General features: G+C 37.7%; 1 protein-coding gene across 5 annotated transcripts in view; it reads right to left on the reverse strand.

The window, feature by feature from the left end:
* GRM5 (glutamate metabotropic receptor 5) overlaps positions 1-26,492 on the reverse strand; it is a 547,875-nt gene that overhangs the window by 226,580 nt on the left and 294,803 nt on the right. The gene's annotated exons all lie outside the window — the stretch shown is intronic.

Below are 26,492 nucleotides of genomic sequence, written 5' to 3' on the forward strand. Positions count from 1 at the left end.
ATTGTTTCATATATTCCTGATTTTATTAACTGAGGAATATAGAACTAGGAACTGTTCAAAAGTGGGAGCTCTCTTCCTAACTCAGAAAAACATGTTTAGTGCAAATTAGCAACTATAAGAACGTAGTTTAACATAGTTGTGGCATTATCTTTCATTGTAATTGGCGTTAATGATGTATACTTATACTTTTAAGATAAATATCAGCAATTATTCCAAACGAGAATCATACTGTTACACATGCGCATACCCAGCTTTATCATGGGCCACCTAAGTAACTGAACAGTTTGTGACTGACGTCCAGCCACTGACAGTTTGTTGGAAATGAATGCAGAGCACCTATGAAGTCTCTCTCTGTAATGAAAATTTTATGCTTCCGTGGTTAATGTAGACAAGACTGTCCTATTGTACCAAGATTATCAAATATGTGAAAAGAAACTGACATAGGAAAAGACAACTTTTGTTCTTCACAATAGTAGATGCAAATTTGAAAGACTGTTCACTTTTATGAAGACACACCTCATTGCTTCCTAATTTCTTTCCAGAAAAACAGACTGGGGATGTAAGGTGTGAATGCGTGACTGGTGATACCTAATTATCACAAGCTGAACACATGGCCCGTCCCTGAGTATTGGGTCAATTCACATTTCTGAATCAGTTAGCAAAGCAATTAGAAGAAAACATCAAATAACTGAATATTCTCTTGGTCCACATTTAGTCAAGATTATGCGGCATGCCTGAGAATCACTAACAATTAGCACCTGTGCATTTAGCTTGCAACCATATTTGACATTGTGTTTATACCTTTCTCTGGTTTTGGCCTTTTTTGGGAGGAAGAGGTATGGAATAGCAGAATGATATTAATAAGCCACTCCTGTAAAATTGTGATCAAGGCCCACAGAGGGCCTTGAGGGCCTGATGTAGCATCTACCTGCAACACTTATAGCTTCCTGGGGAACCTGCCGAGCTTTTTGACACTGCTCCATCCTGCTCCGGGCCCTTGCTGTGACCGTCTTTTGGTCACATCTCTAAGTGTTGCGGAGAAGGAAAACCCAGAAGTGTGAGGAGTCACTTCATGGTAGCTTTTGTATTTTTCAGAGGCCATAATATGCAGAACTCTCAGTGCAGCTGCTTCTACTTCCTAAATCTCTCACATTTGTCCGGGAGGGACAAGCACAATGCATCTCTCTGCACGGGGACAAGGGAGATCCCTGGGCAAAAAGCCAGAAATTTCCCATTGTTTGCCGTATGACAGAATTGTTTCGTTTGGGCTTTCTAGCATTTTGTGGCTCTGCCATTATTTATTTATATTTTTAAATTAATAGACCTTTTTTTAGAGCCGTTTCAGGTTTATGGAAAAATTTATCAGAAAGTACAGAGTTCCCATATATCCCCCCTCCCTGCACCCCCGGTTTCCCTTGTTATTAACATATTGCATTAGTGTAGCGTACTTGTTACAATTGATGAACCAGTATTGATACATTATTATTGACTAAAGTCCACTAAAGTTTACATTAAACTTCAGGCTTTGTATTGTACATCCTATGAGTTTTGACATGTGTATAATGACATGTGCCCACCATTATAGTATCTTACAGAATAGTTTCACTGCCCTAAACATCCTCCATGCTCTACTCATTCACCTGTCTGCCCCTTCACTCCGTCTTCACCTACTGAAATCATATTCATTCTTCAGGTCTCCACCCGACTGACCTTTTCCCAGGAAACCTTCCCTGGCACTCTGCTCACATCGGGCTCTAAAGTTACTGGCTTCCTAATACCCCATACTTCCTCTTCACAGTATGTCTCATAATCGTTATTTCATAGTAATCTATTTGAATTTATCTTCCTCTCTAGACAATATGTCTCAGAAGGGTAGGATCGCATGTATTTTACTCACTGCTTTATTCTCAGAAGCCGTCGCAGTGATTGGGCATTGCAGGAAACCAATAAACATGTATTGAGTACATGAATGGATAACAAACATATTGATATAAATATTACACTTCCAGATAGTAACTATAAATTAAAAAGAAAATCTTTATCAGTGCACTACTGGAAACAGAAGCTTCTGTTATCCAGAAAAATTGCCATCTTTTAAATGGCTCCAGAAAGTTGACAAAGTCCTTTATCAGACACACGTAGCCCCATGTACAAGGTTCTTCATGACCTCACTCATGCTACTTCTCCAGCCTCATCACCTGCCTTATGTGTGATGATCCAGTAATGCTGGACTGAACTGCTTGCTATTCCTCACAGGCGCTATGTTGTTTTACAGCCTTGTGACATTGCTCAGTCTTCTTTTACTGCTTGAAAGAGCCTCACTGCCTGGCAAATCACCTGTCATTCTTCTTGATACAACTTGGGTGTATCTTGATACAACTTGGGTGTATCTTGATACAACTTGGGTGTAATCTTCCCCAGGAAGCCTTCTATGAACCCCCAGCTGAGGCTACGTGTATCTCTGTGCTGCCACATCACTCGGTGTAGCCCTATATCATGGTGCAAATGTTCGACAAATATTTAACAAATGAGACTGAATATCCTTTACCAAATTACACCAACATCACTGGAATATTTTTCTTTATCTTCTTATCTTCCCTTGAGACTGGGAGTGACATCAGTGACGAAACTGTCTTGTTCACTGCTCTGTCTTCAGTGCCTGGCATGGAATAGCCACCTGACCTAAGTTTACTGAGATTAACTGAATGATCAATGCTAAACAGTATTAAGCAAGGTCAGATTTACTCGAGTTTTCTATTGAAATAATCACAGCCTCCTTTTTGGTTCAGCCTTGATAATTTAAGGGCTTATATTAGGAGTTTGGGATTAACATATACACACTACTATATATAAAATAGATAAACAACAAGGGCCTACTGTTTAGCACAGGGAGCTATACTCAGTATCTTGTAATCACATATAATGGAAAAGAATCTGAAAAAGAACATATATATGTATATGTATATCTGAATCACTTTGCTGTACACCTGAAACTAACACAACACTGTAAATCAACTATACTTCAATGTAAATACATAAATAGTGTGTGTGTGTGTGTGTGTGTGTGTGTGTGTGAGTGTGTGTATGACTTTGCTGACTTCCCCAACAGCTGCCAGCATGTATATCTTCTAGACTGTGAACGGGGTGATATGTCCCATTATGTCCCAGCTTCAGTCTAAACTGACCTAGGACCACTGAATCAAGGCCTTTGTTGTTAGACACCTCACAAAAATGAGACCAAAAGTAAGATTTGTCCAGGTTCTCTCAGATAGCATCCTAGTTCCTCCTTCATTGACTGACACAATCAGTATCCATCCATTCACTCTTTGAAACATCCCCGCCTGCCACCAAATGTGAGCACTCCTTCCTCTGTGCTCTAGCACACACTATACACGCTGCCATAACAGCACTTACCGAGTTGTATTCAAACCACTTGTTGAAACGTATGTCTCTCCTGTTTGACTGCAAGCTCGCTGAGGGCAGGGCTCTGTTCCATTAATCTCTAAATCCCAAGAATCTATTCCATGGACGCATCCATCAGTACTTTTCAAATGAATGAACCAATGACCATATGTACAATAAGAATAAGTAGAGTATACTTACGAATAGGTGTTATAAATATATAAAAAGAAAGAAATCTACACTATTTGCAAACTACAATATAATCTCCAACACTGGCTCTGGGGAAGAAGTGACATTTACTGAATGTCTACTATGTACCATGCTGGGTTCTGAGCACTTTGTCAGTATTACCTTGTTTCATCTTTATAATAGTCTGTCAAAGTAGATACAATCACCTTATTTTTCAGATGAGGAAACATGAATTCAGAGAACGGGGTTATACATTTAAGAAATGTCTGACACCAAATTCCTTTTCCTGCTATTGAGAGACTATTATTTGAAGAGAAAAATATTCAGAATGGGAGGGAATCCATGGAGAAAGATGAAGGGGTCGCCGATTAAGGGTCAAAACTATTCCTCCCCATTCAAAACTTTGTTGGCCTCAGAACACAAAGTCTCATTCTATCCCCTTGACTGTCCCCGACCATCTCTCTGTATCTAAGCAGACAGAGTTCACTCCACCCCAGAGAACCTGGAAGGCCTGTCCTGGTGATAGTTTTCTAGGACTGGGTGACATCAGAGATGCCTTAGATTAGGATTCTTGTCAAAGAATCCTTTCAAAGCTGTGATTACTTAAGTGCATTTTCTCTCTTTTTTTTTTTTTTTTCTGAATTTCCTAAACATTTTAATTTTAGTACAATTTACTGATCTTGCCAAATAGATTTCATAGGGATGGCCCAATAAAGCTATTTAGCAATAATAGATGTAATGGCAGATGAAAAATTTTTAGTTTCTATAGGATCAAGCAAACTTTGTATTATTGTGTGTCATTTTTCTGGGTATTTATACATTATTTTCCTCATTATATTGTAAGCTCTTTGAAAGCAGGAACCACATTCTCCTTAGCTGTGCATCCCCAGCATCTAGAACAGTATCTTAAACATAATAGATGTAAATAAAAGTCTGTCGTTGAATAATGAAAACATATATATGTCTCCCATCTGTTCCTGAAGGTTCTGGAAAGCCTCATAAAATTATACACTTTGAGATGAGGAATACTTTTTCCCATTACACACACACACACACACGTGTGTGTGTGTGTGTGTGTGTGTGTATGTGTAGAAACTGAGATTCCATATATTGTGAGGGCTGGAACCCACATCTTCTGACCCTCAGTCCTCGCTGTTTGCAATTTAAGCATCTTGGAGGCTAGGTGTTGTCATACATGGCATACCTTGAGAGCCCAGCAAATTTCTAACTGTGAGATGTTTCTCTTTTCAGAGAAATGAGCAATGCTGCCATCTATATACTATGGTAGTTTTAGACACATTAACAAGTGAAAATGAAAAAGCTGGAAATAGCAAAGCTTTTGTGGTTAGATATTAAGATTTCTGGGAGTTGACCCCAAAGGACTGCAGATGTTTTCTCTGCTTGTCTGTGTTACATAATAGCAGAGAAGTTTCTCAGGAACCCGAGTAGATTTTACTATTGCAAATGTTCATGGTTCTGGAGAAGCTCAAGGGAATTAATAAGCTTTAGAGAAGGCAATTGGCTTCTGTAAGAACAAAATGCAGTAGTGAAGAAAAGTACAGAAAAAAGAGTGCCTATAACCAATCCTACCCCTACCTTACAGGTTTCCTGCACATTCTAAACCAGCCAAGTCTCCTGATGCCTGTGTGCTTTGCATTTCTAAGATGGTGAGTGAATAATGTTTACTAAAGTGTGGTGTAAAGACCACTGGGAATATACAAAATGATTTTAGGTACTTACTGATGGATATTTTTATTTCAACAGCTCTGCATTTTTTTATGGTTAAGTTATGTTTATTAAAATTACTGCATTCTTCCATTTATAGAAGTAAAGCAAATTCTCCTTCTAAAAAACTTATTTCAATATAGAAGTGATTGATTCAGAAACAACAAAGAACTTCTAGTATAGGTAGTTTTTCATGGATATGAAAAACTATTTCTGATAAATGAAACAATCGTGACTGACATTTAAGAAACACTAGGTTACAGAATAAGTTGACCAAAGTAGTCTTTATCTCCCAACTTCCTTTGTGAAATAAAAGGCTCCCACAGTTGCATTTCCTCAGCATGTGAACCTGATTTAAATTTGAGACTGTTTGGATCATTTCTTTTAAGGCTAGAAACCTAAAACGAAAGTTTTCTGTATCATTTTTCTTAAAAAAACCCACACTACTTGGTATAGTAGGTGCTAAATAAAGGCAGCAAGTTAGGCATTTTTAAAGAGCCTGTGACTGATGATGTGTACAGAAAATTGGAAACAGATTCCAGAGTTGTAATTGATAGCGTTTGGGAACCAGATGGCTGTGCTGGATGATCAGAGAGTGACATCGTAGATGGAGTCTAGGTTCACTAAATTCACATTTAATAAGATAACAATACATGAAAATAAATGAATTCTATAATATACTCATAAACTGGTCTCATATTTTAGAGATTCTACATTCAATGTGCACATTCAAAGTAAACCTATCTTAATCTATCACTGCTTTTATAACACGAGTTATTCACTCTAATGAAATCATCTCATTATATAACGCTAAGAAATATATTAAATTTAGTCGTATTTTTTAAAAATGTTGATGTTCACCACATTCTCACCCTTGTCTCATGGGCTTTTCCTGCATTTGCCCAAAAATAACTGTTACTTTAACAGTGAAATGAAATCTCTCAGCTTCCTTGGCTCTCTATGGGCAGTGGCAGTAAACTTAGCCTGAAAATGTAGTTTTGCCAGCATTTCATTTTGCCGGAAAATGAAATAAAACAAGTGCTCAGGATAAATATTTTCCATGTCCATTAACTTGTTTGATTTCGCATGGGTAAAACTTTTATTTTCTTCCATGTCACTTCTTACCTGTCTCTATTCATCCCTGCCAGCTTTATTTCCACACAGCAGTCTGTAATAGTAGCCTGCCCAGAGGCTATTCTTAGTCCTGTCTTAGTTCTCTGGACCCTGAGCCAAGAAGAATCTGGAAGTAGGTTGGGGCCTCCTTCCCTTTGACAGGTAAACAGGGTCTGAAATGTGTCTGCTCTCCCCACGCCCAATATCCTGGGTATGGAGGCAGCCCCTGGGTGTACACTGAGCTGCAGCTTCACACTAGCACGAACACCCATCTGTGTGTGCTTCTCGTCTTTCCCCTAGTTTATAGCTGGAAAACAGTTCATCATTTTTTCACCCTATTCTCAAATCTGCAAAGTCATAATGTCAAAATGTCAGACTGTGCAGGTGATATAGCCTGGGGTAATGCCATTCTCCATCCTGCCGACACACAACACGTACATCCAGCCACAGGCTCTAACCCACAGTCCAGAGGGGGGTACATGTGCAAAACTGATAACCAAACTCAAAAGACACAATTATTAATTACTTTTACGCCTAGAGTGACCATGCGGCCTAGTTTTCCTGTGACATTTCCCTTGATGCCTGTTCTCCCAGAGTGATAATACGTTTGAGCACTCTCAAAGTTGTACTGATTTAGACAATAAATTGTGGTCACTCTATTTATGCCCCTAGAAAAACCTCTTCACCTCTCTTAGCCACAATCAAAGGGACTGAACACTATGATTTCTAAAGACCCTTACAGTTCTAACATTCTGCAAGAAATAAAGCCCACCTCAAGTACACAGAAAAACAAACAAGGGATTTTGAAAACCAAAACCAAAACAAAACTTTCCTGAAATCCACCCAGCCCGAGTAATAATATGAAATTTGCTTTAATTTTGGATTCACAGACTAACTTTTCCAGGGATTTTGTGTTTTCACGTGCAAATTGATTTTATGTCTACCCGACCTTACACAGGTGAAGAAAGATAAGTTCTGATGGCCCTGGAGGCTTATTTTCTCTCTGTTTCTTGCTTGGCATTGCTTTGCAAGAAGCTAGGTGTACAGGTCTGAGTCAGCTCAAAGACAGAACAAGCTGATTCCTGTAGCTTCACTCTGGAGGCCCCCTTTCCAACAAGGCTATTTCCTCAACCAAGAAGCCTCTGTAATTACATAGTGGAGTTGATGTTCCCTGCTTTCCTTTCCAATTATTTTCTTACAAATATGTGAGTGTGAAGAAGGCAGGGTCCTGCTTTGCTAGCATTTTTTGTGGTGCCTTCAGTTGGCCCACTCAGGCATGTTTCTCTGCAGGATGACAACGGATGGGGAAACTGTATAATTTTCTGAGCCTCTGTCATTAAATCCCCTTGCATGGCAACGATATAATACACCATGACAAAGCTGGAGTGGTCCTTTCATGGTATCAGTAGTCATTCCATCAGGATGCAAAATTATTTATCATCAGTATACCGAGAATGAGGCAGCACAGTTTAACAAGAGTACTGGAAAACCTCTGGCCCCTGTCCCAAGGCTCCCATGTTGAGGCTGTGCAGTCTTGTGTAGCCTCCAAATCTGTCTGTTCATCTAGGAAATAAATGCACTGGATAGATCAAACTAAATTCTGGCCCATTAAGCTACCTAAATAAATTGATTGTGGAATCCAGGATTTTAAAAAGAGAAAGCCACTAGAGAAAGAGAGAATATGAATCCCAGATATTATGTCTGGATATGAGCCTGCAATTTCAAGTTCAAGTTGTGAAAAAATTTCATGTCTGCTAAGAGAATAGTCAGGTCTATAAAATGCTGCTTCTTATGTTCAGATACAGATTTCGTTATTGATGGCTCTTTCAGACAGTTCAATACCATTAGGGTGCACATCTAGGTCTCAGCCTTGTCACAGGCAGAGTTAAGAGTTGAATAGACCCTGCAGGTCCAACCTCCAGAACTAAGTTGAAGTCAGGAATGGTGTCTTTCTCGGGAAGCCCCAGTGCCTTACATCCAGGAGGTATTCAACAAATACTTAAATGTTGATGAAACCTGATGAAATTTAGGGGCATGTATAACATATAGAAGAGGTTTAATATATGTTAAGTTCTTTCACGTCTTTTCTTTTTTCACAAAAAGACTGAGCCTCAGATATTTCACAATGCCTATAACTGGTAAAGCAAGAATCACTGTTTTTTAATTTCACGTGTAGTGATCTGTCGTCTATACTGATATGGGAGTATAGAGGCATATCATACGAGGCATGTCAACAAGAGGAGAGCTACATGAGAGACTTGTACAGACGCCTTGTGGTATTTTATTCCAGGTGTGTGGAAACTAAAAGGTGGGGGGCATCTTGTCATGATTTTAGTCTCTAATCTTCTTTAACATCAAGCTATACTACAGGATACATGTTCCTTTTTAACAGATTTTAAAAGACTAAATGAAATTCAGCTTGAAAATATTTTTAATGTTATGAAGTTATATCTGGGAGCTTTATAAATGGGAGCAGCAGTTATGTAATTCCCAAATTGCACAGTTAGTTACTATGTCCATGAACCTTTCAAACAAAGGTAACTATACAAACGAGCTACTACCAGAGACACTGGTTTTAATTCAGGGAGAATTTCTAGTTTTGCTTTTGACACAGGAGTATTTTCATTGGAAACTTTTGTTTTCCTTCTACTAATAACAAACAATACAGACCAGAATTTCTAACTGCTGTTGCATAATTAGTGTCTCCACAGTCTTGGTTTGCCCAGCATGACTGGATTTAAGCCTGTTGTCCTGGCATAATTATTAATGGCACTTTCAGAAGTGAAAGTGGTCACCCTAAGGTATGCTGGTTGGCTCATCTTGAGATACGGATCCTCTCAGCCTTGGGCAGAGCATGAGCCAGACACTTGCAGCCATCTGTGTATGCATTATGCCAGGAAAACATTACTTTTTCTCAATGTGCCACGGCAATAATATGGTTGACATACTAACTGGACAGTGCAGGGCCAGGCAAAGAAAAACTATGGCCCAATTGCAAAAAAAGGGCACAGGAGAAATGTAATGGATTTGTTACTTTCCCCGAGAAACTCTAAGGAATTAGGGACCTATATTTCAAAGTTTATTTGGGGAGTTATAATACTCTAATCAACAATGCTAGTTTTCAAACCAAGCTCATAGATACAGAGAACAGATTGGTAGTTGCCACAGGCAGAGGGTGGGGCTGGGAGAAATGGGTGAAGGGGGTCAAAAGGTACAAACTTCCAGTTATAAAATAAGTAACTCATGGGGATATACTGCACAGTGTCATGGCTCTAGTTAACAATACTGTATTGCACATTTGAAAGTTGCTAAGAAAGCAGACCTTAAAAGTTCTCATCATAAGAAAAAAAATTTTTTAACTATGTTAAGGTGACAGGCGTTAACTAGAATTATTGTGGTGATCATTTTTCAATGTATACAAACATTGAATCATTACGCTATACATGTGAAACTAATATAATGTTATATGTCAATTAGACCTCAATTTAAAAAAATTACACAAGTCACAACAGTGCTGGTTTTTCAATAATACAAGAGAATTTGGAATCATGAACTTAGGTTTGAATCTTGACTATTGACGTGCCCTTTGGCAATTTACTTGCCCTTTCTAATTCTTGGTTTCCTTGTCTATTAGATGGGCCTAATTTTACTTATATCTTATAGGATTATTATGAGGATTAAAATCACACATCAAGAATCTAATACCAAACACTCAAATTGATATTAATAATTATTGTCAAATGATACCTGGGTATGTTTTTCCAATAGAACTTACTACACTAACAATGAATGTTCTTGCTCATTTTCCACCATAGGCTGTAACCTTCTTGAGGGCAAAGATGGTCTTATTCATCCTAGTATCCAAGAGACAGCAATGATGATTTTGATTCATGGCATGCAGTTAAACAAATGTTTTGAAAGAAAGGTTAAACAAGAAGTAGAAACCTTAGTTTACATTCCTATCTTTTGTGTGAATTTGCTTCATATCTTTGGAAGATTTCCTTCTCTGGACTTCAGAACAAATGTATTCATTACTTTAATAATTTCCATCAAACTGAACAATATTAATTATTATTGATAATTAAATTACATGAATTAATCCAACTGCAAAAATGCCATATATTTTTTTGATCAGTTAAATAAACCAACTTTACTTTTAGGAACTAGAACATACATCACTTTAGAAGTGGATACTTCTAAATACTTAATATTTTTTAATTTAGGAAAAAACTATTTACATGCACAATGGTATTTGTTCTAGCACTGCTTATAACAATTAGTAAAAATAACCTATATCTCCAGTGACAGTAAAATGATTAAGGTAAATATGTTTAGCTACATGATGTAATATTTTTGCTGTCACTGAAACCAATATATAAGAAAAAGCATAACACACAGAAAAATCTTTAAAATGTTAAAGTGATAAAAAGTGGTATGCAGAATTCATAATTACAATATTTTTGAAACTTGCATATGAAAATGAATAAACTAGAATGAAGAAAGTTGGAAATTTTATCTAGTGAAAATAGATTTTAAAAAATTCAGCTATTCAAAGAGTAGTTTTGAAGCAAACTAACATTTTAGTTAGTTTTACTAACATTTGAAATCACAGGGCATTTTTGAAATGTTTAAACTCATGTTTCTGTATTTTTATAGTATTATCATTTTATTATTTGTATTTTAGCATAATTATAAAATCTCTTCTGAATATAAAACGTAAGAATAGAGTATAAAAAGACTTATTATATAATGTAAAGCTGGTAACCTAAGTATTATGTTTCAACATTTGTGCAATAAATGGGTATTTAAGAAATGTTATAGAGAAATCAATGGTCAGAACCTCAGTAACATGGTGTCCTCTGTTTCCTGAATTGCATTTCATGGGCTGCCTTCCCTATATTTGCATTATAATAAAATATTCATCCACTTCCAAGCCTTTACTTAAAACTGCCCCATATATTGTTTGGGATAGCTGAGGAGCAAATGTATTAGTGATAGAGCTGCTCATAAGAGGACTCTTTTTCAATTCCACCATCTGCCTCTGCAAATGTGAAGATCTCTGAGTTCACAATTCTTGACTGGTCAATTTAAACATGAGCAACTATTTCACAGTTAAGAAAGCAATGCTCATACCTGCAGACTACTTTTCCTTCTCTGAATGTTGTACCATATGATCCTGCAGTTCCACTCCTGGGCATATATCATGCACTCCCATGTTCATTGAAGCACTATTTATAATAGCCAGGACATGGAAGCAACCTAAATGTCTATCGACAGATGAGTAGATAAAGAAGATGTGGTATTGATACATATATACAATGGAAAATTACTCAGGCATAAAAAGGAATGAAGTAATGCCATTTGCAGCAACATGGATGGACCTAGAGATTATCATACTAAGTGAAGTAAGTCAGACAGAGAAAGACAAATATCATATGATATCACTTATATGTGGAATCTAAAAACATGATGCAAATGAACTTATTTACAAAACAGAAACAGACTCATAGACATAGAAAATAAACTTATGGTTACCAAAGGGGAAAGTTGGGGGCAGGGGCGAGGGAAAAATTAGGAATTTGGGACTAACATATACATACTACTATATATTAATATAAAATAGATAAACAACAAGGACCTACTGTATAGCACAGGGAACTATACTCAATATTTTGTATACTCAATATTTTGTAAGGTGTAATTGCTTTGCTGTACACCTGAAACTAACACAAAGTTGTATTGATAAATCAACTATATTTCAATAAAAAATAAATTTTTAAAATGCAAAATAAATAAATAAATAACATAAAGTAGCCAGTGTTTTATGCCATGATCTTCACTTCCACCTCATAACACAGTCAACCTTGTACCTCTCTACTTAATGATCTTGACATCATCTTGTCCAAAATCCTTCCATGGCTCCTTATTGACGACTGGATGAAATTACATTTTGTCACTGTTTTCAAGACCCTTTTCAATGAAACTTTAAAACCCACGTCCCACTTACCTCCTACAAATTCCCCATGCTCCACAATAAACGTCTCACTAAATTACCTGCTCTTGGCTCTTTGGTAATGCCACTGTTACACCGAGACTTCCCTTCTTCCCCTAAATTTACATGTTTTGATTCCAGATATCATTCAAAGTGCAACTAAAATGCTGCCTTTTTCATGAAGTATTTTTATTCCCATTAGAAAAGATCTCTTTATTTCTAACCTTCACATAGAGTTAAACATTTCATAGCATTTAGCACGTTTTACATTGTCATTTTATATCTTTTACTAGACTATTAGTTCCTGGAGTATAAACCCCTATGTTTGCTTTATGTAACTATCACAGAAGTAGAACTAGTACCCTTCTTGGCTATATGGTAAATAAGTTCAGACTTATAAAAATCCCCCTAGTAGTACAAATAATTCTCATGTAACCTTCACCCAGATTCCCCAAGTGGTAACAGGTTACATAAGCAAGTATAATTTTCAAGACCAGGGAATTGACTTCAATTTTAAACTGATAACTAGTCTACTGAGTTTTTTCAATGTTTTTCAATTTCTCCACTAAAGACCTTTCTCTGGACAAGGATCCAATCTAGGATCGTATACAGCATTTAGTTGTCATGTCACCTTAAGTTTCCTTTAAGACAGATCTTCAGTCTTCTTTTATTTTTGATGGCTGTCACTTTTGAAGAATACTGGCCAGTCATTTTGTAGAATATTGCTCAATTTGGGTTTGTCTACATTTCTTCCTGATTAAATTTAGATTGCATACTTTTGGTAAGAATACCACAGAAGTTATTTTGAGCCCTCCTAGGGAATCATATCAAGAGGTACATGATATTGATATGTCTCATTAATGATGTTCATTTTGATGTTCATCACTTGGTTAAGATGATTTTTGTCTGGCCTCTCTGATATCAAGTTACTGTTTTCTCCTTGGTAATAGCTAAGTACATTGTAGACAGATGCTTTCAGAATATGAAAATATCCTATTTCTCATTACTTTAACACACAAATTTTAGCATCCACTGATGATACTTGCCTGAAACAATTATTACTATGATGTTTACCAGATAATGATTTTTTTTTTCTGTTTTCATCACTCTTTCAACACTCACTAATTCAAATTCTACCATGAGGAATATCTTTCCACCTCATCCCTCATTTACTCATATTCAATTATTTAATTCTACTATTTATTCATGAATATTTTCCACTTAATATTTTTAATAGAATTAAATATATGTTGGAGCAGCACATATATTTTTAGAGACTATATGGTTAGGATTCAGATGGGTACTGTTCTGAATGTTCCATACATTTCAACTCATTAATCTTCAAAGTAACCCTATGAGGTAGGTAATATTTAAAGATGAGGAAATTGAGGCACAGGAAACTTACATAACTTGCCCAAGTCATTCAGAGTTAGTTAGGATTAGAACCTCAGCAGTCTGGCTCCAGAGCCCATGCTTTTTTTTTTTTTTTTTTTTTTAAATTAATTAATTTATTTACTTTTGGCTGTGTTGGGTCTTCGTTTCTGCTCAAGGGCTCTCTCCAGTTGCGGCAAGCAGGGTCCACTCTTCATCGCGATGCGCGGGCCTCTCACTATCGCGGCCTCTCCTATTGCAGAGCACAGGCTCCAGACGCGCAGGCTCAGCACTTGCGGCTCACGGGCCCAGTTGCTCCGCGGCATGTGGGATCCTCCCAGACCAGGGCTCGAACCCGTATCCCCTGCACTGGCAGGCAGATTCTCAACCACTGTGCCACCAGGGAAGCCCCAGAGCCCATGCTTTTAACCAAAATACTACATTTCCTCTAAAAAGGCTTGGTGAGAATCAGGAGGAGTTTTCTTTTTCTCTCTCTTGTCATTCACATGTCTGTAGCCAAGATCAGTAAGTGCATAAGGCCTGCTAGGATCTCAGTATCATGGGACCAAGAGGCAGAATTTGCTCACAAGGGTGAGGGACTTGGCAAGTTGGAGGATGAAAATCTAGCTGTACAGGCAGATCCTAGCAAGAATGGTAAAGCAATCAGAGATACAACAGGGGATGGTCTCATCATGTCCCAAATCTGTTCTATTGGTAGTATCTTCCTGCTGTGCTGTCTTAACCAGGCTCATTGCTGTAACTGATCAGGAGTGTGTACCTGGGTGCAGAGTGTGAGAACAGCTACACCTGTGGCAGTTAATCAGTCAAATCTAGAAGGCAGACCGAGAGTTGGGAAATTAGGCAGCAACCACTTACACTTGAGTTCAGTGATAAGTAATTCAATGATATTTATTATGAAAAGACTTAATATCCAAGTCTAGAAATAGGGCTAGTCAAAACTAGGTGAGATCAATGGTCTGAAATATCAGGCCAGCAATTAGGCACACTAGAGAGTAGAGAATGAAAGCAAAATTTCAGTCCCACACCTGGGCCAGCACAGGAGGAGAAAAAGGAACACTGTAACTTGGAAACCACACAACCTTCAAGGCACCTGTTTCTGGTAGGTGTCATGGCACAGTAATTTCACAGCCAGAGTTTGGCTTGGGGTGATTAGACTTCACACTAAATTTCTTTTGGTGGGGCTGAGACTGCTGAGTTTCTTATTGAATCTGCCAGGAAATGACTCAAGAACTGGATATAGTTGAACCTATAGATGGGGCTCTTTCATTCATTTTTTCTTACATTCATGCATTCACTCTATATCAAGTGCCTACAGTGAGCCATGCATAAACACAGGGAATAGACCATGATCAAGACGTGATCTACACCCTCAGAAAATTCATATTCTAGTCAGGCAGTGCTCCAGTAATAAACACAGAGTGCACATAGGAGGGAACAGAGACTCAAACTTGTGGTGGTGTGTCTGGGTAGGAGGGTTAAGAGAAGATTTCATGGAGGAAATAGATCCAGCTGTGAGGATAATCGAGGCTGAGAAATTGAGACAAGCACCCACAGAAGTACACGCTTGTTATAAATGCAAAGACATTAAAAAAAATGAAGTGGCCCAGCAAGCAAGATGACCACCTCAGTGAAAGAACATCATCAAGCCCCCCCCCACTACCATCTCTGATGAGCATGTTCAGCTATGGTGAAATGGAAGGAAGGGTAAGCTGTGCAGACATATTTACAGACCCTTAAATAGCTGTCAAGCATGGCATGGAATGACATTTGTGTAACCCCTTCCCTAATAACAGGGATTAGAGCTGCAAAAGATCTAGGCGGCCATGGAGTTCAATCTTTGATCATTTCTAATTCTAGACAAGGTATAATAATAATTATTTACATTTGCATAATACTTTATAAAGCACTTTCATAACCATTATCTCTTTTGATCTTCACAACAATTTTGTGAGATAAGCAGAAACGATATCATTAAAATCCTTCTTTCCCAGAAGAGGAAACTAAAGGAGCCAGAAAACTTCATGGTTAGAGAAGAAAAAGTTAGGAAGTAGAGCCAAGTCTGGCATAAAGGTTTCTAACGTCTCATCCAGCATTCTCTCCATATACCAAATCCTTCAATGTGCCAGTTAACCAAGGAGCAACTTATACTTTGAAATGGAGAGTCTGATATTCTCTTTTAGCAACTCCCTATCTATCTACCTTCTCCTCTCTATGGAAAGTTTATGAGGAGGGGGAGTAGTAGCATCATATAGAGAAAGTCTTTCCAAGTGCGACCACTCTGGAACACCCATCTGAGCATCTCCTGAAGAATTTTTGAAAAAGACACATTCTTATCCTTACTTCAGGCTTTCTAACTGAGAATCTGGGGGTGTGAGGAATGCATTTTTAACAAGCCCATCTGCGAATTTTGATGCACACTGAAATTTGAGAACGGCTTCTACAAAGATTTGGAAGATCTGTCATCATAAAACCCCTCCCCCTAATCAGAATAGATGAAGCAGAAGAAAGGTGAGGAGGAAGCACTCAGTTTCTACTGGAGAGGCCTTAGCTCTTCCACAAATTCCATCAACCCTTTTGTTTTGCCTCTTTTAAAAATTTTTGAGATGTAATTGGCATATAACATTGTGTAAGTTTAAGGTATATGACATGGTAATTTGATGCATTTATATACTGTAATATGATTACCATCATAGCATTAGCTAACACCTCTTTCAAGTCACATAATTATCATTTTTTTGTGGTGAGAACATTTAATATCTAGTTTCTTAGCAATTTCAAAGTATATAACTCATTATTGTTAACTATAATCACAATGCTGTACATTAGATCTCCAGAACTTATTTATCTTCTAATTTCAAGTCTGTACCCTTTGACCAACATCTCCCCAATTCCCTCATCTCCCAGCCCCCAGTAACCACCATTCTGCTCTACTTCTAAGGGTTCAGCTTTTTTTGATTCCACATGTAAGTGACATCATACAGTGTTTGTCTTTCTCTGTCTGACTTATCTCATTTAGCATAATTCCCTCAAGGTCCATCCATGTTGTCACAAATAGCAGGATTTCCTTCTTCCTTGTGGTTGAATAATATTCCACTGTGTGTGTGTGTGTTTGTGTGTGTATATATATATAACATATTCTTTATCTATTCATCAGTAAACAGACACTTAGGTTATTTCCATAGCTTGGCTACTGTGAATTATGCTGCAGTAAACATGGGAATGCAAGTATCTTTTCGATGTTCTGTTTGCAATGCTTGAAAAGACATATGAAAACAGGAAGTTTGCTATGCAAACGTTGCTTCAAGAAAACTCTCCTTGGACAGGCTCTTGGTGCTCCAGCCAGGCGTCAGGGCTGTGCCACTGAGGTGGGAAAGCCAAGTTCAGAACACTGGTCCACAAGACACCTCTCAACTCCATGTAATATCAAATGGCGAAAATCTCCCAGAGATCTCCATCTCAACACCAAGACCCAACTCCACTCAATGACCAGCAAGCCACAGTGCTGGACACCCTATGCCAAACAACTAGCACGACAGGAACACAACCCCATCCATTAGCACAGAGGCTGCCTGAAATCATAATAAGGCCACAGACACCCCAAAACACACCACCAGACGTGGACCTGCCCACCAGAAATATAAGATCGAGCCTCATCCACCAGAACACAGGCAATAGTCCCCTCCACCAGGAAGGCTACACAACCCACTGTACCAATCTTAGCCACTGGGAACAGACACCAAAAACAACGGGAACTACGAACCTGCAGCCTACGAAAAGGAGACCCCAAACACAGTAAGTTAAGCAAAATGAGAAGACAGAGAAACACACAGCAGATGAAGGAGCAAGGCAAAAACCCACCAGACCTAACAAATGAAGAGAAAATAGGCAGTCTACCTGAAAAAGAATTCAGAATAATGATAGTAAAGATGATCCAAAATCTTGGAAAGAGAATGGAGAAAATACAAGAAACGTTTAACAAGGACCTAGAAGAACTAAAGAGCAAACAAACAATGATGAACAACACAATAAATGAAATTAAAAATACTCTAGATGGGATCAATAGCAGAATAACTGAGGCAGAAAAACGGATAAGTGACCTGGAAGATAAAATAGTGGAAATAACTACTGCAGAGCAGAATAAAGAAAAAAGAATGAAAAGAATTGAGGACAGTCTCAGAGACCTCTGGGACAACATTAAATGCACCAACATTCGAATTACAGGGGTCCCAGAAGAAGAAGAGAAAAAGAAAGGGACTGAGAAAATATTTGAAGAGATTATAGTTGAAAACTTCCCTAGTATGGGAAAGGAAATAGTTAATCAAGCCCAGGAAGCACAGAGAGTCCCATACAGGATAAATCCAAGGAGAAACACGCCAAGACACATATTAATCAAACTATCAAAAATTAAATACAAAGAACAAATATTAAAAGCAGCAAGGGAAAAACAACAAATAACACACAAGGGAATCCCCATAAGGTTAATAGCTGATCTTTTAGCAGAAACTCTGCAAGCCAGAAGGGAGTGGCAGGACATATTTAAAGTGATGAAGGAGAAAAACCTACAACCAAGATTACTCTACCCAGCAAGGATCTCATTCAGATTTGATGGAGAAATTAAAACCTTTACAGATAAGCAAAAGCTAAGAGAATGCAGCACCACCAAACCAGCTTTACAACAAATGCTAAAGGAACTTCTCTAGGCAGGAAACACAAGAGAAGGAAAAGACCTACAATAATAAACCCAAAACATTTAAGAAAATGGTAATAGGAACATATATATCGATAATTACCTTAAGTGTAAATGATTAAATGCTCCAACCAAAAGACATAGATTGGCTGAATGGATACAAAAACAAGACCCATATATATGCTGTCTACAAGAGACCCACTTCAGACCTAGGGACACATACAGACTGAAAGTGAGGGGATGGAAAAAGATATTCCATGCAAATGGAAATCAAAAGAAAGCTGGAGTAGCAATTCTCGTATCAGACAAAATAGACTTTAAAACAAAGACTATTACAAGAAACAAAGAAGGACACTACATAATGATTAAGGGAGCAATCCAAGAAGAAAATATAACAATTGTAAATATTTATGCACCCAACTTAGGAGACCTCAATACGTAAGGTAAATACTAACACCCACAAAAGGGGAAATTGACAGTAACACAATCACAGTAGGGGACTTTAACATCCCACTTTCATCAATGGACAGATCATCCAAAATGAAAATAAATAAGGAAACACAAGCTTTAAATGATACCTTAAACAATATAGACTTAATTGATATTTATAGGAAATATCCATCCGAAAACAACAGAATACACATTCTTCTCAAGTGCTCATGGAACATTCTCCAGGATAGATCATATCTTGGGTCACAAATCAAGCCTTGGTAAATTTAAGAAAATTGAAATCGTATCAAGTATCTTTTCTGACCACAACACTATGAGACTAGATATCAATTACAGGAAAAAATCTGTAAGAAATACAAACACATGGAAGCTAAACAACACACTACTTAATAACCAAGAGATCACTGAAGAAATCAAAGAGGAAATCAAAAAATACCTAGAAACAAAAGACAATGAAAACGTAACGACCCAAAACCTATGGGATGCAGCAAAAGCAGTTCTAAGACGGAAGTTTATCGCAATACAATCCTACATTAAGAAACAAGAAACATCACAAATAAACAACCTAACCTTACACCTAAAACAATTAGAGAAAGAAGAACAAAAAAACCCCAAAGTTAGCAGAAGGAAAGAAATCATTAAGATCAGATCAGAAATAAATGAAAAAGAAATGAAGAAAACAGTAGCAAAGATCAGTAAACCTAAAAGCTGGTTCTTTGAGAAGATAAACAAAATTGATAAACCATTAGCCAGACTTATCAAGAAAAAAAGGGAGAAGACTCAAATCAATAGAATTAGAAATGAAAAAAGGAGAAGTAACAACTGACACTGCAGAAATACAAAGGATCATGAGAGATTACTACAAGCAACTATAGGCCAATAAAATGGACAACCTGGAAGAAACGGACAAATTCTTAGAAATGCACAACCTTCCGAGACTGAACCAGGAAGAAATAGAAAATATGAAGAGACCAAAAACAAGCACCGAAATTGAAACTGTGATTAAAAATCTTGCAACAAACAAAAGCCCAGGACCAGATGGCTTCACAGGTGAATTCTATCAAACATTTAGAGAAGAGCTAACACCTGTCCTTCTCAAACTCTTCCAAAATATAGCAGAGGGAGGAACACTCCCAAACTCATTTTACGAGGCCACCATCACTCTGATACCAAAACCAGACAAAGATGTCACAAAGAAAGAGAACTACAGGCCAATATCACTGATGAACACAGATGCAAAAATCCTCAACAAAATACTAGCAAACAGAATCCAACAGCATATTAAAAGGATCATACACTATGATCAAGTGGGGTTTATCCCAGGAATGCAAGGATTCTTCAATATACGCAAATCAATCAACGTGATACACCATATTAACAAATTGAAGGAGAAAAACCATATGATCATCTCAATAGATGCAGAGAAAGCTTTTGACAAAATTCAACACCCATTTATGATAAAAACCCTCCAGAAAGTAGGCATAGAGGGAACTTTCCTCAACATTATAAAGGCCATGTATGAGAAAGCCACAGCCAACATCGTCCTCAATGGTGAAAAACTGAAACCATTTCCACTAAGATCAGGAACAAGCCAAGGTTGCACACTCTTACCACTATTATTCAACATAGTTTTGGAATTTTTAGCCACAGCAATCAGAGAAGAAAAAGAAATAAAAGGAATCCAAATTGGAAAAGAAGAAGTAAAGCTGTCACTGTTTGCAGATGACAGGATACTATACATAGAGAAACCTAAAGATGCTACCAGAAAACTACTAGAGCTAATCAATGAATTTGGTAAAGTAGCAGGATACAAAGTTAATCACAGAAACCTCTTGCATTCCTATACACTAATGATGAAAAATCTGAAAGTGAAATTAAGAAAACACTCCCATTTACCACTGCAACAAAAAGAATGAAATATCTAGGGATAAACCTACCTAAGGAGACAAAACACCTGTATGCAGAAAATTATAAGACACTGATGAAAGAAATTAAAGATGATAGAAGTAGATGGAGAGATATACCATGTTCTTGGATTGGAAGAATCAACATTGTGAAAATGACTCTACTACCCAAAGCAATCTACAGATTCAATGCAATCCCTAGGAAACTACCAATGGCATTTTTCACAGAACTAGAACAAAAAATTTCACAATTTGTATGGAAACACAAAAGACCCCGAATAGCCAAAGCAACCTTGAGAAAGAAAAACGGAGCTGGAGGAATCAGACTCCCTGAGTTCAGACTATACTACAAAGCTACAGTAATCAAGACAGTATGGTACTGGCACAAAAACAGAAATGTAGATCAATGGAACAGGATAGAAAGCCCAGAGATAAACCCATGCACATATGGTCACCTTATCTTTGATAAAGGAGGCAAGAATATACAGTGGAGAAAAGGCAGCCTCTTCAATAAGTAGTGCCAGGAAAGCTGGACAGCTACATGTAAAAGAATGAAATTAGAACACTCCCTAACACCATACACAAAAATAAACTCAAAATGGATTAAAGACCTAAATGTAAGGCCAGACACCATCAAACTCTTAGAGGAAAACATAGGCAGAACACTCTATGACATAAATCACAGCAAGATACTTTTTGACCCACCTCCTAGAGAAATGGAAATAAAAACACAAATAAACAAATGGGACCTAATGAAACATAAAAGCTTTTGCACAGCAAAGGAAACCATAAACAAGACGAAAAGATAACCCTCAGAATAGGAGAAAATATTTGCAAATGAAGCAACTGACAGAGGCTAATCTCCAAAATTTACAAGCAGCTTATGTAGCTCAATATCAAAAAAGCAAACATTCCAATCCAAAAATGGGCAGAAGACCTAAATAGATATTTCTCCAAAGAAGATATACAGATTGACAACAAACACATGAAAGAAGGCTCAACATCATTAATCATTAGAGAAATGCAAATCAAAACTACAGTGATATCATCTCACACTGGTCAGAATGGCCATCATCAAAAAATCTACAAACAATAAATGCTGGAGAGGGTGTGGAGAAAAGGAAACACTCTTGCACTGCTGGTGGGAATGTAAATTGATACAGCCTCTATGGAGAACAGTATGGAGGTTCCTTAAAAAACTAAAAATAGAACTACCATACGACCCAGCAATCCCACTGCTGGGCATATACCCTGAGAAAACCATAATTCAAAATGAGTCATGTACCAAAATGTGCATTGCAGCTCTATTTACAATAGCCAGGACATGGAAGCAACCTAAGTGTCCATCGACAGATGAATGGATAAAGAAGATGTCGCACATATATATAATGGAATATTACTCAGCCAGAAAAAGGAATGAAACTGAGTTATTTGTAGTGAGGCGGATGGACCTAGAGACTCTCATACAGAGTAAAGTAAGTCAGAAAGAGAAAAACAAATACCGTATGCTAACACATATATGGAATCTAAAAAAAAAAAAAATGGTCATGAAGAACCTAGGGGCAAGATGGGAATAAAGATGCAGACCTACTAGAGAATGGACTTGAGGATATGGGGAGGGGGAAGGGTAAGCTGAGACAAAGTGAGAGAGTGGCATGGACATATATACACTACCAAACGTAAAATGGATAGCTAGTTGGAAGCAGCCGCATTGCACAGGGAGATCAGCTCGGTGCTTTGTGACCACCTAGAGCGGTGGGATAGGGAGGGTGGGAGGGAGGGAGATGCAAGAGGGAAGAGATAGGGGCACATATGTATATGTATAACTGATTCACTTTGTTATAAAGCAGAAACTAACACACCATTGTAAAGCAATTATACTCCAATAAAGATGTTAAAAAAAAAAAAAAAGAAAACTCTCCTTAGCTCTGCTTCTAATGAAGAGATTGCCACCCATTACACCATACTTTTATATAAACTCCATATCTGCCCTTGCATGGGCTATGACGTCAGACCCAAGGTATTCAGGGAAGAGTGTGAGTAACCATCTCACCCTCCCCATAGGACTCTGATAGGTAAGTAAATGTGCAAAGCTCTGAGGAAAACCCCAACAGAAAATAATCACCCAAGCTGTCACTGTTTGGCACAGAATTTGGGCACATAATCTGGGTACACAATAGAGATCATGATTGAAAAAACAGGAGCTTTTTAGAGGCACACAGGATTCTGGGGGAGAAAGGAGAGTAGTGCGCAGATGATAATTTGATAACCTGAGTTTGTTAGATCTTTACCCCACCTTCATTTCCAGACATCTGGGATCTGCACACTTTACCTCCTATGCTAAACAGTTTGCCTCTCCACTGCTGGATACACTCAGGATAATTGGAAATGACAAAGCCTGGGCCTTTCCCAAAATGACCCTCAATGGTGACCTCTTCTAGGACATTGTCTCTTTCATTTTGGGGGCTCCCCCAGTCTGAGCAGGCTTGCAGGATTCAGTGACAGTGAAAGGGATATGACTGTAAAGCCTTAGTATAGGCTTTGGGCCATTTTGCCAGGATGCAAATTACAAGTAAACCAAACAGCCTGTCTGGAAGAGATGTAAGACAAGTAAAATCACATTGCATCATATCAGAAACCTAACAACAATTTTCCACAATTAATCACTAACCAAAAATGGCAGACTGTAGCCCCCAAAGCAGCAGATACTTCTAATTTGTTCTAGATGATTGACCACACACACTGATTTGACTATACATGCTGGAAGGAACTGCAGTTAATTGCCAATGGTAATGAAGCTTATATTGACTAGTTAAGCAAATATCAAGAGCAAAATTCAAAGCTGTTTCAAGAAAAGATTGAAATGATACTGAAAGCTGGTGAACAACGGAGCTATTTGCAGGTCTGTCAAATGAACATTAGTATGTGAAACATGCTAGTAAAATTCTCTTCTATATCATAATTACAAAAGGAGAATAATCATGCACCCTCCATTTACTAAGGTCTGAATTTATAAATCTAGGACCATAGTTAGATAAATAAATTTGCACCACAGCCTAGTAGAAAGTGCAATGAAAGCAATTTGATTTACATTAAATATTCCCAACTGAATAATACTAATGAAAGGCTAGAGGGAAAAAAAAGGCAGGACAAGAAAAAATGATACTGAGACTTAATAGCAATGCATTACAAACAGACAGAGAGACATTAACAGCCAGACATTCTGTGCAACAAACCATTATTTATGACAAGGTCACCTTTGCTGTAAGTAGATATTCAGCAACCATTGAGTTATAGGCTGGTGGAGACCTTAAAAGTTACAAAATCCATCCCCTTCATTTTACAGCTTCTGCAACTGAAGCCCAGAAATAGGGAATGGAAGAGGAGGGAGGAAACTAACAATTATTAAGTATCTATTGCGGAAAAATACACATTGCTATGCTTTTCCCAGACCCCACTCATTCAATCCCCATATAAGCCTTGAAAGGCAGGTGTCACTGTCCCAGGACACGAGAGAAAACTAAGGCTTCAGAAAAGTGGCAGAGCCCATCCTGTCACTCCATGCTGTCCTGCAGGAATGGAATCACGGCTGGTCCATTTGATGAACCAGTGCCAGTGCTAGGCCTGGACTCCAGTCTCAGGAATTTGTTTATTCTTGACCCAGAAATCAACCCATAACAATTCTATCAGAGACACTTTCTAAAATCTCAAAAATAATATGCAAACATTTGATGACCGTTGGGTTTTAAGACAGGGTAAGTTCAAAATATCCCAGAACAGTCATATATCTACATGCCAATTTAGAACTAAGCAAGTCCACTAGACTACATTGATTAATAATGCTGGCCCCCACTGACTGAACACCAACTATACGCTTGGCTCTATAATAAGAGCAATTTACTTTTATTAATATCTGATAGTATAACCATTATCAGGCCTTGCAGATAAAAAAAAATCAATGCATTGCAGAGTGGTTAAGTGACTTTCACAAGGTTACATGCTCAAGAAGTGGCAAAGCCAGATTTAATATCCAGGTCTATAGGCTCCAAAGCCCCTATTTTTGCTTCTCTACTGCTCATATCTCTTGACATTCCCTAAATCTCCACTGAATTCCCATAACATTCTCAGTCTGAATAATTCATGTGGACCTTGACCTTGGTATATATCCTGTTATATAAACCTTTCCAAGGATTTTTCCTCTGTGCCAGCCCTGTGTCCCCAAGAAGATGGCAAGCTTGGATACCTCTTTATATTCTCCTCAACATCAAGGATGGTACTGCACGTACTGCTGACACAGCCCATATCAGTAGAGATATTGGTGGCAAAGGGCTGCTATAGGCAAGCTCTGGGCAAAGGGTTTCCAGCATCCACCCTCAACCCTGGCTTTTTTATTTAGTTAGTTTTTTCCCATGCTGAGAACCTCCTGAGGCCTTCAAGAGGGAAGCACACTTACAAGGGTCTAGAGGAAGTGGTTCATGGATAAACCATAAGGGTCTGATAATATCCAGTTGACCTGGGACCCAACCTTGTCTATAAACATCCCAACCTTTGTACGATAGATGGCAACAGGAGCCAACTGACTTCAACTGACTGGATCTCCCAAATGATTCTGTTTAAAAAGTTTTGTAACATTTATCTCATTTCCTCATCTCTCTCATACCACATTTCTCTCAACTGATTTTCTCCTTTGCAGGTACTGCACAACCCAGAATCTAGTCTAGAGGAAGAGCCAGTGACAGTGAGCCTTAGTCCCTGGGGAAGGCAACAGAAATTAAGAAAACGCTTCAAAATATAGAAGCAGCAGATAGATCTTCCTCCGCTAATGAGACCAAAATGGAAAACTCTAAGTAGACGAGTACTTAATGACACCAATCAGTGGTCCAAGGGCAAGGACTAATAAAATTTAGGTACAGATTTAAACTCAGAATAAAATCAAATTCATTTTGAGAAACAAGCTTGAAGGGAAACTTCCTTGAATTAAGTGATTTGAAATTTTAAGTTCTCCTTATTTTGGTTTCCCACTGGGATTAGAAGCAGACTCTTTGAAGGAAATAATATTTTTCAAAAATGTTCCTTTTCCTCTTTTTAGTCTTGCATACAAAAATTCTGTATAATTTGACCTCAAAAATATTCAAATATCATAAAAGTAATTGTATTTTTCTTGCCTTGATCAAAAATGGGTATTCTTAGCTACAAAGTTTGATATGCTTAATGGGTTTTAATATATGTTAAATAAGACTTCATTTCAAGTTACCTTGCTGAATTGAAATCTGTCGAACAGACACCTACTGTTTGAGATAAAATTACCCAACTCCATCACCAATAAGCATAAAATCTTGAAATGAAACCACTTTTCTTTTTAACCTTTTACTTACAGAAAGTTTCAGACATATACAAAGAGAGACAGGATCATATAATGAATCCCCATTTATCCATCACAGGCTTCATTACTCTTCAAAATGTTGCCAATCATCTTGTCTCACCTAAACTCTCTCTCTCTTGCTCTAGTATTTTAAAGCAAATCCTTTACATCAAGGCATTTTACCTGCAATACATTAGTATTTATTTCTAATAGATATTTTTAAAATATATATTTTATAATATCATAATCATACCTAGTAAAGTATTAAGAATCATT

The sequence above is a fragment of the Balaenoptera borealis genome (assembly GCF_965194805.1).
Source record: "Balaenoptera borealis genome assembly, chromosome: 11".
NCBI classification, from domain to species: Eukaryota; Metazoa; Chordata; class Mammalia; order Artiodactyla; family Balaenopteridae; genus Balaenoptera; species Balaenoptera borealis.